Source organism: Chiloscyllium plagiosum, unplaced genomic scaffold, assembly GCF_037043375.1.
Source record: "Chiloscyllium plagiosum isolate Xiang-an unplaced genomic scaffold, Cpla_swu_hap1 HiC_scaffold_27, whole genome shotgun sequence".
In the NCBI taxonomy this organism is placed as follows: Eukaryota; Metazoa; Chordata; class Chondrichthyes; order Orectolobiformes; family Hemiscylliidae; genus Chiloscyllium; species Chiloscyllium plagiosum.
Genome location: NW_028270165.1, coordinates 1696152 through 1710163, shown reverse-complemented (window position 1 = coordinate 1710163; position 14012 = coordinate 1696152). Strand labels below are relative to the sequence as shown.

Genomic DNA, 14012 nt, shown 5'->3' with positions numbered 1-14012 from the left:
TTTTGTGCTGTGTATCTCTATGACTCTGGGTTGCCCGTAATGTTTGCCATGCCTGTATGTTCAGTTTCTGTCTGGTGTCGGCGCCAATGCCTTGATATCTCATTTCCTCCACCTCCTCACTTCCACCTCCCCAGATGTTAACCATTTCGTGTCTGGTTGTTTCTCAAGAAGCTGCATTGAAGGTTCATCCTGAATTGACATTTTTGATTTTGCTTCCCAAAAGCAGACTTATTCACTCCTACATATCGTGAAAGATAGTAACTTTCAGGCGGGGGTATCCAAAATTCAGAGGTGTCTGTCTTGATGTTTTCACTTTTCGGTCTCTGTAAGATCCTGAATCAGTACCATCGGGAGAATTAGTTTGAGCGGAGTGAGAATAGAGGGGTGAGAGGGGGTGGGATGGTGCTTTCAATTTTGTGGAAAAAGAAAAGAATGTTCTGCAGAAAGTAGAATTGCTTGTTTGGAATTTCTAACCTGGACTGACAGTGATGATTTTTGTAATCTCTTTTTACAGATTATTTGAAGATCTGAAGACGGAAGTTTCAGAATCAATCGCTGAAGGGCTTTGCCTGAAACATTGACTCTGCTGCTCCTCAGATGCTGCCTAATCTGCTGTGCTTTTCCAGCATTGCACTTTGACTCTGACTCTCCAGCATTTGCAGTCCTCAATTTCACGTCAATGTCTGACAGTCACTGAATGCATCGGGACTATAACAAGTTTCGACTATGATTCTGTGAGAAGGAACCAAGCGTTTTGGTTCCTGTTTCAGTACGTTTTCAGAATCAGTGAGACTGGAAGAGAGACCCTATTGTTGCAGCACTCTGATTGTGGAGCTAGTAAACGTTATAGAGACTGGGAAGAGGAATTCACAGCAGGGAGGTGCTGTACACGCGTTTGTGTGCAGTTGTAGTTTCGGTCATGGAGAAACCCAAGAAATCCCGTCCCGTGGAGAAACCGTGGAAGTGTGGCGACTGTGGGAAAGGCTTCCATTTCCCATCTGACCTGGAGACTCATGGGTGCAGTCACACCTAAGAGAGGCTCTTCTCCTGCTCTGAGTGCAGAAAGGGCTTCAGCAATTCCTCCCGCCTGCTAAGCCATCAGCGGGTCCACATTAGGGAGAGACCCTTCAGCTGCCCTGAGTGCGGGAAGACCTTCAGCAATTCCTCTGTACTGCAGAGGTACCAGCGGGTCCACACAGACGATAGGCCATTCGCCCGCCCCGAATGCGGGAAGGCCTTCAGCTATTCCTCCGTCCTGCTGACCCACCACCGGGTCCACATATTAGAGAAGCCATTCGCCCGCCCCGAATGCGGGAAGGCCTTCAGCTATTCCTCCGTCCTGCTGACCCACCACCGGGTCCACATATTAGAGAAGCCCTTCAGCTGCTCCAAGTGCGGGAAACCCTTCAACGATACCTCTGCCCTGCTGAGGCACCAGCGGGTCCACACTGGGGAAACGCCGTTCTCCTGCCTGAAGTGCGGGAAGGGATTTACCCAGGCATCCCACCTTCGGGTCCATACGGGGGAGAGGCCCTTCCCCTGCCCAGAGTTCGGGAAGGCCTTCAGCAATTCCTCCCATCTGCTGAGGCACAGGCGGGGGCCATACCGGGGAGAGGCAGTTCACCTGCACCAAGTGCAGGCGGAGGTTCTCATCACTCTGCACCTTGCAGAAGCACCAGTGCTTCCAACAATCTGATTCTGCTGGTGAAACTGCTGTGGGCCACTGCGAGGACTGAACCCCTGCCCATTCTGACAATGCTTATAGTGGGAGAGTCGGTCGGATTTTTTTGTTTTATGCCGTCGTGCTCCCCCGCCCCCGCAACTTTGCTTCCAGTGGGCGCTGCTGCTCGTTGAGACCAGGAGCTGTTCTCTCTAGTGTTTTCTGTCCAGTTAAAGAATTATTGGCTCTGTCTGGGAACGAGCTCCAGCCTGTAAGAAATAGCTGAATACTTCAGCGTGTCCATTCGCATTCAGCAGTGACTTTGAAATTAAATTTACGTTATGTGCCTGTGAACAACTCATCATCGAAGGATTGCCCAACAGTTGGCAATCCATTGTTGGGAACTGTTTGCTTGAATTGCGAATTTTCAAAATTCTCTTCATTAATTTACCCCTTAAATTTCTGTCCATGAGATGGTGGAGGACTTGATCAAAAGGCTTAAATCATTGCTATTAACTGGATTAACTTGTTTAACTTTGACCTAGTAAATTTGCGGTATTCGTAATTGTTTGTTTTTGTTTAAATTATAATTCTGGTGTGCAAGATCTGTTCATCAAGTGTGGTCCTCTTGATGAAACTGCTGTGGGTCGCTCCTAGGACTGAGCCCTGTGCATTCTGACAGTGTGTGTGTGTGTGTGCAGTGGGAGAGTCAGTGGGCTTTTTTGTTTTATGCCCTTGCCCCGCCCTGCCCCGCCGCCAACTTTGCTTCCATTGGGCGTTGCTGCTTTTTGAGCCCAGGAGCTGTCCTCTCTAGATTCTACTGTCAGTTATAGAATTGTTGGCTCTTTCTGGGAATGAGTCCCAGCCTGTAACAAATGGCTGAATACTTTGGGGTGTCTATTCACATTCAGTAGTGACTTTTAAATTAGATTTACAGTTACATGTCTACGAAAAACTCAAAGTCCAAGGATTGCACAAAGGCTTGGCAATCCATTGTTGGAAACTGCCTGTTTGACTTGGTAAGTTTTTAAAAAAAATTCTTTCTTAATTTGCCACTTAAGTTTCTGCCTCTGAGAAGGTGGGGAACATGATCAAAGGGTTTAAATCATTGCTATTACTTAGATTATCTTCTTTAACTTTGCCCTAGCAAAGTTGCTGTATTTATAATTGTTAGTTTTTGTTTAAATTATAATGTTGACGTGCAGGATCTGTTCTTCATCAAGTCTGGTTAGGAACAGTTGAGAAATTGAGGGACATTGCATGTTTTAATTTCACTGTGTTGTGAATCTGGTGACATTAACTCTCATTTGTATTGGGTTGCTTACGCTTAGTTGCAATGTCTTTCACCCCAACTATTCACTATGGTCGTGAGTTCCACAGTCTCACCACACTCTGAGGATTTTAATGAAATCCTGAGAACAGAACTGGAAGGGAAAATGTTGACGAGGGCAGAATATAGGGTCTTAACTGCAAACGCCAGGAAGACATTCGACAAAGTAAGACCATGACAACGTAGGGACAAATAAGGAATTTGACAGCAATGAAGAGGTCATACGTCAGAGTTCAAGATAATGGTCGTGACAAAAAGAAAAAGTGCTCTGCTGATATTGGATATTGTAATTAAGCAAGTTTCTAGATGCTGTAGTTGGTTGAATACGATAACGTAAGAGATGAAATAACCAAAACCACTCATGTAATTTGATGTCGGTAACCATAAAGCAAGTGGATGCTATTGACGAATATAGGTCAATTGCATGCAAGTAGGCCATTCAGGCCATCGAGTCAACATTGACTGACCGTCCCACCCAGACCCATTTCGTTACCCTATCTCTGTAACCCTGCATCTCCCATGGTCAATCTACCCTCACCTGCACATCATTTGGACTGTGGGAGGAGGCCAGAGCACCAGAGGAAACCCACGCAGACACAAGGGGAGAATGTGCAAACTCCACACAGACAGTCGGCCCGAGGGTGGGATCAAACCCAGATCACTGATGCCGTGAGGCAGCAGTGCTAACCACCGTGCCACCACCACATGCTGCTATCTAAAAAAGTGAATTTCAAAGACTCGGGAACACTTGAGAGAAAAACAAAACTCTCCTATCTTAAATGAGAGGCTAGTCTCTGGCTAGAAATGAATGGACATTACATTTACATCTCCAGATGTTATACAGCTTCATCAGATCATTTGTTTCTTCTAAACTCAAACTGATACAAGCCCAGCCTGACATCCCCTTGTCCCCGATTAGAAGTTGAGTAAATCAGTGACCTCACTGGCATGATACAGGATGCCCTCAATCCAAGGTGACCTTAACTGTCTAATCTCTTGACGCCCACGCCACCATGTGGTCAGCCGCAACTCAGCCCTGAACGAGAGCAGAGGGACTGAATAAACAGCAGTGAGGTGGACATTGCATTCCCAGAGAATATTGTTCAAGTGAGAAAGTTGTGCAGCTCACATTCGTATCATTGCAGGGACCATGTCTCCTGTCATTTAAATATCTTAGATCCCAATAACAGTCTAGTTTTGTTGTACATTGTGTGTTTTACCTGATTTTCTGTTGCTGTCATTCCCATTAGGGTGTGTGAATTCAGTATCGGATAGTAGTCTCAGTTCTGAATTATCCTTGAGGATTGGTGTAGAACGTACTAAGTGTTAGTCATAATGGAAGAAGCTCTACTGTTTATTTAACCCTTTGCTGTCATTGTCCTGGGACTCAATGAATGGGGAAGTGTGCAGGGAGTTTTACTCTTTATCTAACCCAATGCTCTCTCTGTCTTGACAGTGTTTGTTGGGGACAGTGTTGAGGTAGCTTCACTTTCAATTTAAGAGTAGAGGAAGCTTTATTCTGATTGTAATCCCATGCTGTCCTTATCCTGGGAGTGTGAGATGGCATCTGTAATTGAAGTGAATGCAGACTTGGCTGTGGGAGTGAAGGGTACTTCTACCTGAGCACACCCATCTTTGAGATTGCTGTGCTAATCAAGACAATCTCAGACACCTTCATTCACTTTTCCAACCAACCACAGGGTGGTTAAGGATGGTATAAATGCTGGCATTGCCAGCGATGCCCACACCCCATGCATGAATAAATACTTTTTGTTTAAATGTTACATTCACGTTCCAAACCCTCTAATGTATGATTACTTACATGGAAAATTCCGGTCTGTTTGGAATATCATTTTAAAACATAGGAATGTGTCAACCATGTAGAAATATAACAAGAACAACAAATGGAGAAGTTAACAGGGAATGAGCAGGACCAGAATGCTGAGTCAGCCTGACCTCCATGGCTGAGAGAGTTCTCCCAGATGTTAAAGTTACACCAGTGCCTTTTACTCTTGCAGCTTTCCCAAAAGTTTGTCCCTGATGTAAGATCCTTCAATGACCCAAAGAACTAACTGTTTTTTATCTCCATAGCTGCTGCCAGACATGCTGGGTAATTCCAGCCCTTCTGCTTTATTCTTTTTATAGGAGTTGAGCTCCCCTAAGTCAGTGTAATGAAGAACTGCAGATGCTGGAGATCTGAAACACAAAAATGCATACATTTCTGGAGAAACTCAATAGGACTGGAAGCACAAGTGGAGAGAGAAGCAGAGTTAGCATTTCAAGTGCTGTGACCCTTCTTCACAACTGTTCTGGACTCAGGCCAGGATATTGACTCTGTTTCTTTCTCTCTCTCTCCACCAGTGTTGCCAGACTGGCTGAGTTTCTCCAGCAATTTCTGTTCTGACACTTTCACAAGGTTGATGTTTGTTATCCATCCCTAAGTGCAAGGTGTCCTGCTTGTGCCAATTCAGAGGGCAATTTAAGAATCAACCACATTGCTGTGGGTCTGGAGTCAAATGTAAGCCTGACCAGGTAAGTATGGCAGTTTCCCTCCGGAAAGGACATTGGTGAACATGGGTTTTTATGACTATTGACGTCAGTGCCATCGATACCATACTGAGACTAACTTTGTGTTCCCCATTTATGATTTGAATTATTCACTTCTCACCTCTTGTTGTTGTGGGATTTGAACTCATGTTCCCTGGATTACTCATCCTGTGACATTATGTCTATACTGTTGCTTCCCATCCTTTGCTATTTTGTGTTTGGCTCTTTACGTCTTTGTCCTCTGATGTTTGGGAAATTGAACCTGTTTAAAAGATAGCACTAAACCTTCCCCTTTGACTAAGTCTTTGGTCACCTGTCCTAATCTGTGCTCCGGTCTCGTGATTTTTAAAGGAATTCTCATTATGTTCACGTGAAGCACTTTGAGATAGTTAACTGTACCACAGGTATTATTTGAATGCAGCTTGTACCCCTATCTTAATATCTTAAAATAGAGGGTCATATTTTAAAAGTCGAAGACAGAAATGAGGATGATTTCTTTTCTTTCTGAGGGTTTTGTGTCTTCCTCAAAAGGCAGTGAATTCAAAGTCTTCAAGGCAGAGGTAGATAGGTTCTTGCGAACGAAGTGGGTGACAGATTGTCGGGGATGTGTAGGAATGTAGAGCTGAGGTTGTATTCAGATCAGCCATGATCTTATTCAATGTTGCAGCAGGCTCGAAGGGCCGAGTGGCCTACTCCCGCCCATTATATGTCTGTATCAAGCAGTCTGTGTCTCCCCTCTTATAGCTATGAACTGGGTCATTCCTTTCCAATATTGCCGCTTGGAGACAGTTAATTGAACACCAGGTGGCCTCCTATTGGGAGCAGGCACATTGTAGCAATTGCAGTATTTCTTGTGTTAATTTTGTTGTTTCTTACTCAATGTTGCTGAGAATCATCTAAATAAAAACCAAAACACTTCTATAGTTATGGCACCAATGGAAGTGTTGGTTTGGATGTAACATTGTTGAATTAGCCATTCCCATCTTTTCCAGACTTCTGTATTTAAAGCCTTTGAGTCTGGTTTCTACCCCTGAAACAGTTCTTATCAAGGTCATATTTGACATCCTTTGTAACGGTGACAGGGATGAACATTGCCTCGTCGACCTGCGGACAGCCTTGATCAGAGTTAATGACAGTACTGACCCTCTCCAATATCGCTGTATGCTCTGGGAGGGTCTGCTTTTAGCGTCTTCCGTTCTTATTTGTTTTACCGTAGCTACTGGTGTTGGCATCTATACTGATGATATCCAACTGTGCCTGAACACCACTTCTCTCCTGACTCCTCTGTCATTCATAATTTATCAATAATTTCATCTGAATGCCTGCCCAATTTCCAGCATTGGATAACCATAAACATTCCCTTAGTTAAAGTTTGTGAAGTGTGAAGCCATTGGTTTAGTCCCCAAGTTCGACCTGACCCCCGCCCCTCCCCGCCTCCAACCCCAGTAACTCTGTTGACAGCCTTCATGTCACATTTAAACTAGGATCGATAGATTCGTGAACAGCCGGGGGATGAACAGTTACAGGAAAAGGGCAGGAAAGTGGATGTAGGGAATGCCAGATCAGCCACGATCCTACTGAATGGAGGAGCAGGCTCAAGAGGCTGAATGGCGTATTCCTGTTCCTATTTCTTATGGTTCCCGAGCCCTTACCTCTGATACAGGGCCATGGCTTCAGTATGTGCAATTACTGAGAGTGCTGATGTTCCCTTGTGTAATATCAACAACTTAGCAGCTGCTGAAACCTCTTGCTCCTTTGTTACCTCTAAACACAATATGCCAATGTGTTCTGTGGAGGCGATGGCCGACTTTATTGTCATCAGACCATTCACCCAGGTAATGTTCTGGGGACTTGGGTTCAAAACCTGCCACGGCAGATGGTGGATTCTGAATTCAATATAAATATGGAATTAAGAGTCTAATGATGAAATCGTTGTGGTTTGTTGTAAAAGCTTATCTGGTTTCCGGCTGTCCTAACCCCTGTGGGGTTGCTTTCATTGGAGAAAAGAAGGTTTAGGGGTGACTTGATAGAGGTGTACAAGATGATCAGGGGTTTAGATAGGATTGACCGTGAGAACCTTTTTCCACGTATGGAGTCAGCTATTACGAGGGGGCATAGCTTTAAATTAAGGGGTGGTAGGTATAGGACAGATGTTAGGGGTAGGTTCTTTACTCAGCGAGTCGTGAGTTCATGGAATGCCCTGCCAGTAGCAGTGGTGGACTCTCCCTCTTTATGGGCATGTAAGCGGGCAGATAGGCAAATGGAGGATAGTGGGCTAGTGTAGGTTAGATGGGCTTGGATCAGCGCAACATCGAGGGCCAAAGGGCCTGTACTGCGCTGTATTCTTCTATACTCTATGTTCTATGTTCCAAACCTGGTCTGATCTACATGTGATTCAGATCCACTGTCAGCTGGTTGAATCTTCACTGCACTTTCAATCAAAACCTCCAGGCGGAGGTTCACTCTCACCTCCCTACTTTTGTACTCCGTTTAAAGGCCAATCTCCCTTTTGACTTCCCTATTACTCACTGAACTTCGATGAAGAGTTCATGTCATCCTTACCACCGGCATTCTAATCAACTGTCTCTACTGCAGTCTTGGCAATAGTACATTCACTTTACTTATCCAAGTAATTCATATACATATTGTAAATAATTTTTGCCCCAGCACTGATCCCTGTGGCACGTTGCTAGTTCTAAGTTGCGATCCTGAACATGCCCCTTATCCCTCCTGTATCATTGGTTAGCCAATCATCTATCCATACGATTGAACTGTTTCCAATATCATGTGCATATCATTGGCTCTGCCAGCAAGTCTTGCCAAACTGTACTTGAAAAAGTGGTGGTGAGCTACCTCTTAAATTGCTTCACAAATATGATGTGGTCTATAATAAAGTTTCAGGAGCGAGTTCCAGGATTTTGATCAATAACATCGAAGTAATGCGTATATGTCACAGTTGGAATGTTGTGTTCACACTTATCTCCTCTTGCTGGTTGAAGTGATGGAGTGGAAGTTGCTCTTGAAGATCCGCCACTCATGTCATCAAGCCAGACAGATCGATTGTGGCCAGAGACTCTGCTATTTTGACTTCTCATCAATCTACATTCTTCCATCCAAGTTTTAGTCACATCAAACTGCCACGCAATGCTGTTATGGCCACAGTAATCTATAATAACGTGAAGATCGCTGGGATGATTTTCGACATCCGACTGCAATATAAACACAGATCATTGTTTCCAGTTTTTGTGGAACAAAAGACATTATATTGGGGGATAATTACAGTTAGTGCAAACATAGCTATCCATCGATATATATTAATTCTGATCACTTCAATGGCCAAATTTCAATTCAGAAACCAAGTGCACTCGGCTGCTTGTAACATAGACAACATGACAAAGTGGCTCATAGTAGGAGAAATGGGACATTGAGGAAGAGTGAAATGTTTGCTTTTGGTTACCTCCACAATTGTTAGAAAAACAGGTTGAAAGGATTCTTAAAAGGTGGCTGAAGTAATAATGTGGCAGCACACTTCAGACAGCACAAAGTGGAAGATCACTTTCTAGTGGAAGAAAAAGACATATCTTATTTCTGAAAGAACTGGGAAACAGAAGAGAGAATGAAATCTGACTTGAGAGCTGTTTCCTATTTGTTGAGGATGGTGTTTCATCACAGTCTTGGTTTAGAGCATAAGCTCTTCATCAGGAATAAAGGGTGGTCCAAGGGGGCTGAGAGATAAATGGGAAGGAAGTGGGGCTGGAGGAAAGGCAGCTAGGAGTGCAATAGGTAGATGGAGGTAGGGATTAATGGTAATAGGTCAGAGATGAGGATGGAGCAGATAGGTGAGAAGCAAGGTGGACAGGTATGACTGGTCAAGAGGTTGGTGTCGAATTGGAAGGTTGGATCTGGGACAAGGTGGGGGAGAGGAAATGAGGAAACTAATGAAATATACATTGATACCATGTAGTTGGAGGGTCCCAAGTCAGAAGGTGAGGTGTTTTTCCTACAAGCGTCAGGTAGCAAGGGTTTGGCAGCGGAGGAGGCCCAGGGCTTGCATGTCCTTGGCGGAATGGGAGGGGGAGTTAAAGCGTTCAGCCACAGGGCGTCGGTCGTTCAGTTTTATTGTCCCAGAGTTGTTCCCTGAAACGTTCCGCTTGTGGGCGTCCAGTTTCCCCAATGTGGATGAGACCATATGGCGAGCAATGGACATAATCTTATAAAGAGATTGCATAAATCGTAGCCTGCCAGAGTTATTTTCTTTAAATAAATTAAAGAAATTTTTAATTAAATTGGGTGACTGCATGAAACGGTTTGTTGGTCAGATTTTAATCATCACTCCCAATGAGACAATGCCATGAATATCAGTGAACTGCTCTTTTTGTTAAAAACCACAAGTTCTTGATGTATTTTCACAACTTACTGGTATTCGCATCTGCACATTCAATGTCAAACTCTGACATCAGAAATGAAATTACTCCATTAATTTTGACTTTCAATATTCGAAGACGCAAATTAATAGCACACAGTCAATACCCAGTCTGATTAATATGAAATTAAATTTAACCAAAAAAACATAAAACCAAGCTGGGAGATAAGAAATGGAGGAAGGGCATAAAGCAAGAAATGCAGCATCATAGAAGGTGCTCCTCCAGGGAGTGTATTTTACCAACTACCGCTGCTAAATATAAACACTCTGATATGATCCTCTGGTTTTAATGTAAACCATAGCCCCATACAGTAGGTACCATTTAAATGAGTTAAAAATACAAGCCTTGAGCAAATCCAGCCTCCAGCCTTACCCCCCGCTTCTTGGAGCTTGGACCTTCCTCAAGCTCCGGCGGGTCGTTGAACTCCTGGGCTCCAGCTGCCACTCCTCCACTGAAGAAGCTTTGGGAAGCAGATGCAAAGGCAAGATACAGAACAGAGCACCATTGTAAATGAAAGCAGCTTACGAAGACATTGGGCAATAGCATCACATGGTTTTTACCCATCGACCTCTGGGTTATGTGCCCAGCACACTCACGCAGCACTACTCTGCTTCTGGGCTCCCAGGAGCTGGATTGTGGATCAGTTTAAAGTAGGTCCTATATCTCTGACAACATCGGTACACAAGGCAATGAAGAAAGGTTTCAGCACACTGGCCTTCATCAATTAGAGAGCCGAGTATAGATGTTGGCAAGTTATGTTGTAGTTATACAGGACGTTGATGAGGTTGCACCTGGAATATTGTGATCAGTTTTGGTTCCCTTGGTGTTCTGACTTCTGACGTCTTCAACTCTGTGTTTATCTTGAACTTGATGGGATACTTTGTCCAACTTAGCATGTTTAAACAATATCGCTCAGATGATTCATTTGAAACTTTTCAGTAAGTGAGCTCAATAAGATTGAACTATTCAAATTTACTTGCACTCTATTTTAAAATTACATCAGGACCAGAAGTCAAAGACACGTACAGCATGGAAACAGGTCCTTCGGTCCAACTTGTCCATGCTGACCTGATATCCTAAATTAATCTAGTCCCATTTGACAGCACCTGACCCATATACTCTGGCAGCTCATTTCATATATGTACCACCCCCTGCATGAAGACGTTGTCCCTTTAATATATTTCGCCTCACACCCTAAATCTATGCCCTCTAGTTCTGGACTCCCCCACCCCAGAGAAAAGACCTTGTCTATTATCCTGTCCATGCCCCTCAAGATTTTGTAACCTCTATTAGGTCACTCCTCTGCCTCCGATGCTTCAGTGAAAACAGCTCCAGCCTATTCAGCCTCTCCCTGGAGCTCAAACCCTACAACCCCCAGCATCATTTCCATAAATCGTTTCTCATGGAGAAGTCAACGCTTCAGTCCTGAAGAAGGGTTAATACCCAAAACGCTGACTACTCCACATGCTGGTGCTGCCTGGCTTGCTGTATTCTCCCAACCTCCTGCTTGCAACTTCGGGTTGCAATGTGTAGTGGCTCAGTGGTTACCACTGCAGCCTCACAGCGCCCGGGATCCAGGTTTGATTCCAGCCTTGAATGGCTGTCTGTGAGGAGTTTGCACATTCTCCCAGTGTCTGCATGGGTTTTCTCTGGGTGATCCTGTCTTCTTACATAAACCAAATATGTGCAGGTCATGTGGATTGGCCATGCTTAATTGCCCATAGAGTTAGGTACATTAGTTAGAGGGAAATGGGTCTGAATGGGTTACTCTTCGGAGGGTCGGTGTGGACTTGTTGGGACAAATGGCCTGTTTCCTGTCGCTAATCTCATCTGCACTAATTTTGTCTCTAACGAATGGCAGAGTAGACTGGACGGGCCCAATAGCCTAACTTCTGCTGAAGGACACACAGGTGTTTCAGCAGGGTGGAGGAATTGCTGAAGGCCTTCCTGCACTCAGGTCAGCAGAATGGCCTCCCCCCAGCACCCGTGTGGGCCAGCTGGTGCTGGAGGAGCGGATAAAGCCCTTCCCACACTCGGGGCTTCTCCCCAGTGTGAACGGAGTGGTGCCTCAGCAGGTCTGAGGAATTGCTGAAGGCCTTCCTGCACTTAGGGCAACTGAACGACCTCTCTCCCATGTGGACCCACCATTGGGCCAGCAGATCAGAGGAAAGAGCAAATCCCTTCCTGCACTCGGGGCAGAAGAACGGCCTCTCCTCAGCGTGGACCCACTGGTGTCTGAACAGGTGGGAAGAACTGCTGAAGGCCATCTCGCACTTGGGGCTGGAGAACAGCCTTCCCCGGTGTGGATCAACTGGTGCGTCAGCAGGGCAGAGGAATCACTGAAGGCCTTCTTCCACTCAGGGCAGCAGAAGGGCCTCTTCCCCTCTGTGGACCCACTGGTGCTTCAGAACCCTTTCAATTTTCACAGTATCCTTCCGATGGGAGCGAGACCAGAATTGCACACAATATTCCAAAAGTGGTCAACCAATGTCCTCTACAGCCACAACATAACTTTCCAACTCCAATACTCAGTCAGGAGATTGGGAAAGCTTTCAAAACCCACAAAAAACAAACAGGAAAGAATGGAGGGACAAACCGAATTTTTGAGAGTCAGCTTGGCAGCATCAATGAGAAATCGGCGGACTGGGTCTATTGGGTACCCGTTCTCCTTAAATACACTATATACGTATTTCTCTTGTGCTCTTCGTAGTTTCTCTGTGCTGCAGTGTGTAGTGGCTCGTTGATATAATGCCCTGATGCAGCAAAGTTTGTGGGTGTTGGGACGATTGCTTCTGTGGTTAGATATTTGGTTTGTGTGTGTTGTTTTTCTGTCGACGCTAGTTTGAAGTTCCCCATTGACTGTTCGCTCTACTGTGACATCTAGGAATGGCACTTTGTTGTTGTTCTCCTTTTCAAACCAGGAGCCCCCCTCAGGTCCACAGTCTCACCATTTGGAACACCAATATACAGACTAGTCAAAGGCCTCCACTGAAGACTAAAACACCAAGTCGAAGATTCACGCCACTCCATTTACTCCATCCAAGAATTCCTGAACACGAAAGACACTAAGATAAAAGAGGATGAATAATGATGTCCTTTGACATAACAACCCTGTTCACATCCATTAACATCAACGTGGCCAAAGAAAACTGAAGACACTACTCGAAGAACCAAAGACACAAACACAGCACCAACTTCATCAGCAAAGATAGCACTGTCAACCTCGTGGAACTGTGCCTTACCACCCACTTCATATTCAGTAACAAGCCCTACAAACAAATCAACGAAATACCCATGAAACCACCAGTATCAGGATTCCCAGCAGAAGCAATAATGCAGAGACTCGAACAAACAGCCCTTCCAACGATCCAACCCAAACTTTGGGTCCGCTACAGCGAATGACACTTTTGTCATCAAAAAATGAAACAAATTAGAGGAAACCTACAACACCATCAACAGTATCCTCACTGACATAAAATTCACAAAAGAGGAGAACAACAACAAAGTGCCATTTCTCGATGTCTCAGTAGAGCGAATTCAAAACAGCGTCTACAGGAAAACAACTCACACGAACCAAGAACTTAACTACAGAAGCAATCATCCCTACACATACAAAAAAATCTGAATCAGGACAGTATTTCAACGAGCAACTACACACCGCAGTACCCAGGAACGAGTATAAATAATTGCACAGCGCATTTAAGAAGAATGGATAGCCTGCACCCCTGGAAACACCTTCCCTGACTGGGAATCGAACCCAGGCCGTGGCGGTGAGAGCGCCGAATCCTAACCACTAGACTACCAGGGAAATGCGGTTGCATGCTGTCAGCTCTACTAAAAATTACTTTCCTGCCCGGAAATCGAACCTCGGCCGCAGTCGTCAGCAAGCTTTCACCTGTGTATCCAACAATGTCATTTCTTGTATCCAGTGCTCCCGATGCGGTCTCCTCTACATTGGGGACGCTGGACACTCCTCGCAGTGTCAAGTCACGGCGCTTGAGGGGATATATCCAGGACACCCGCAACAATCAACCCCATCGCTCTATGGCCC

At 45.0% G+C, this 14012-nt stretch overlaps 1 non-coding gene across 1 annotated transcript; it reads right to left on the bottom strand.

The window, feature by feature from the left end:
• Positions 1-13697: 13697 nt before the first annotated feature.
• On the bottom strand, positions 13698-13769 carry trnae-cuc (transfer RNA glutamic acid (anticodon CUC)). The gene has a single exon. It is a non-coding gene; the product is annotated as a tRNA-Glu (tRNA).
• Between the last annotated feature and the right edge of the window lie 243 nt (positions 13770-14012).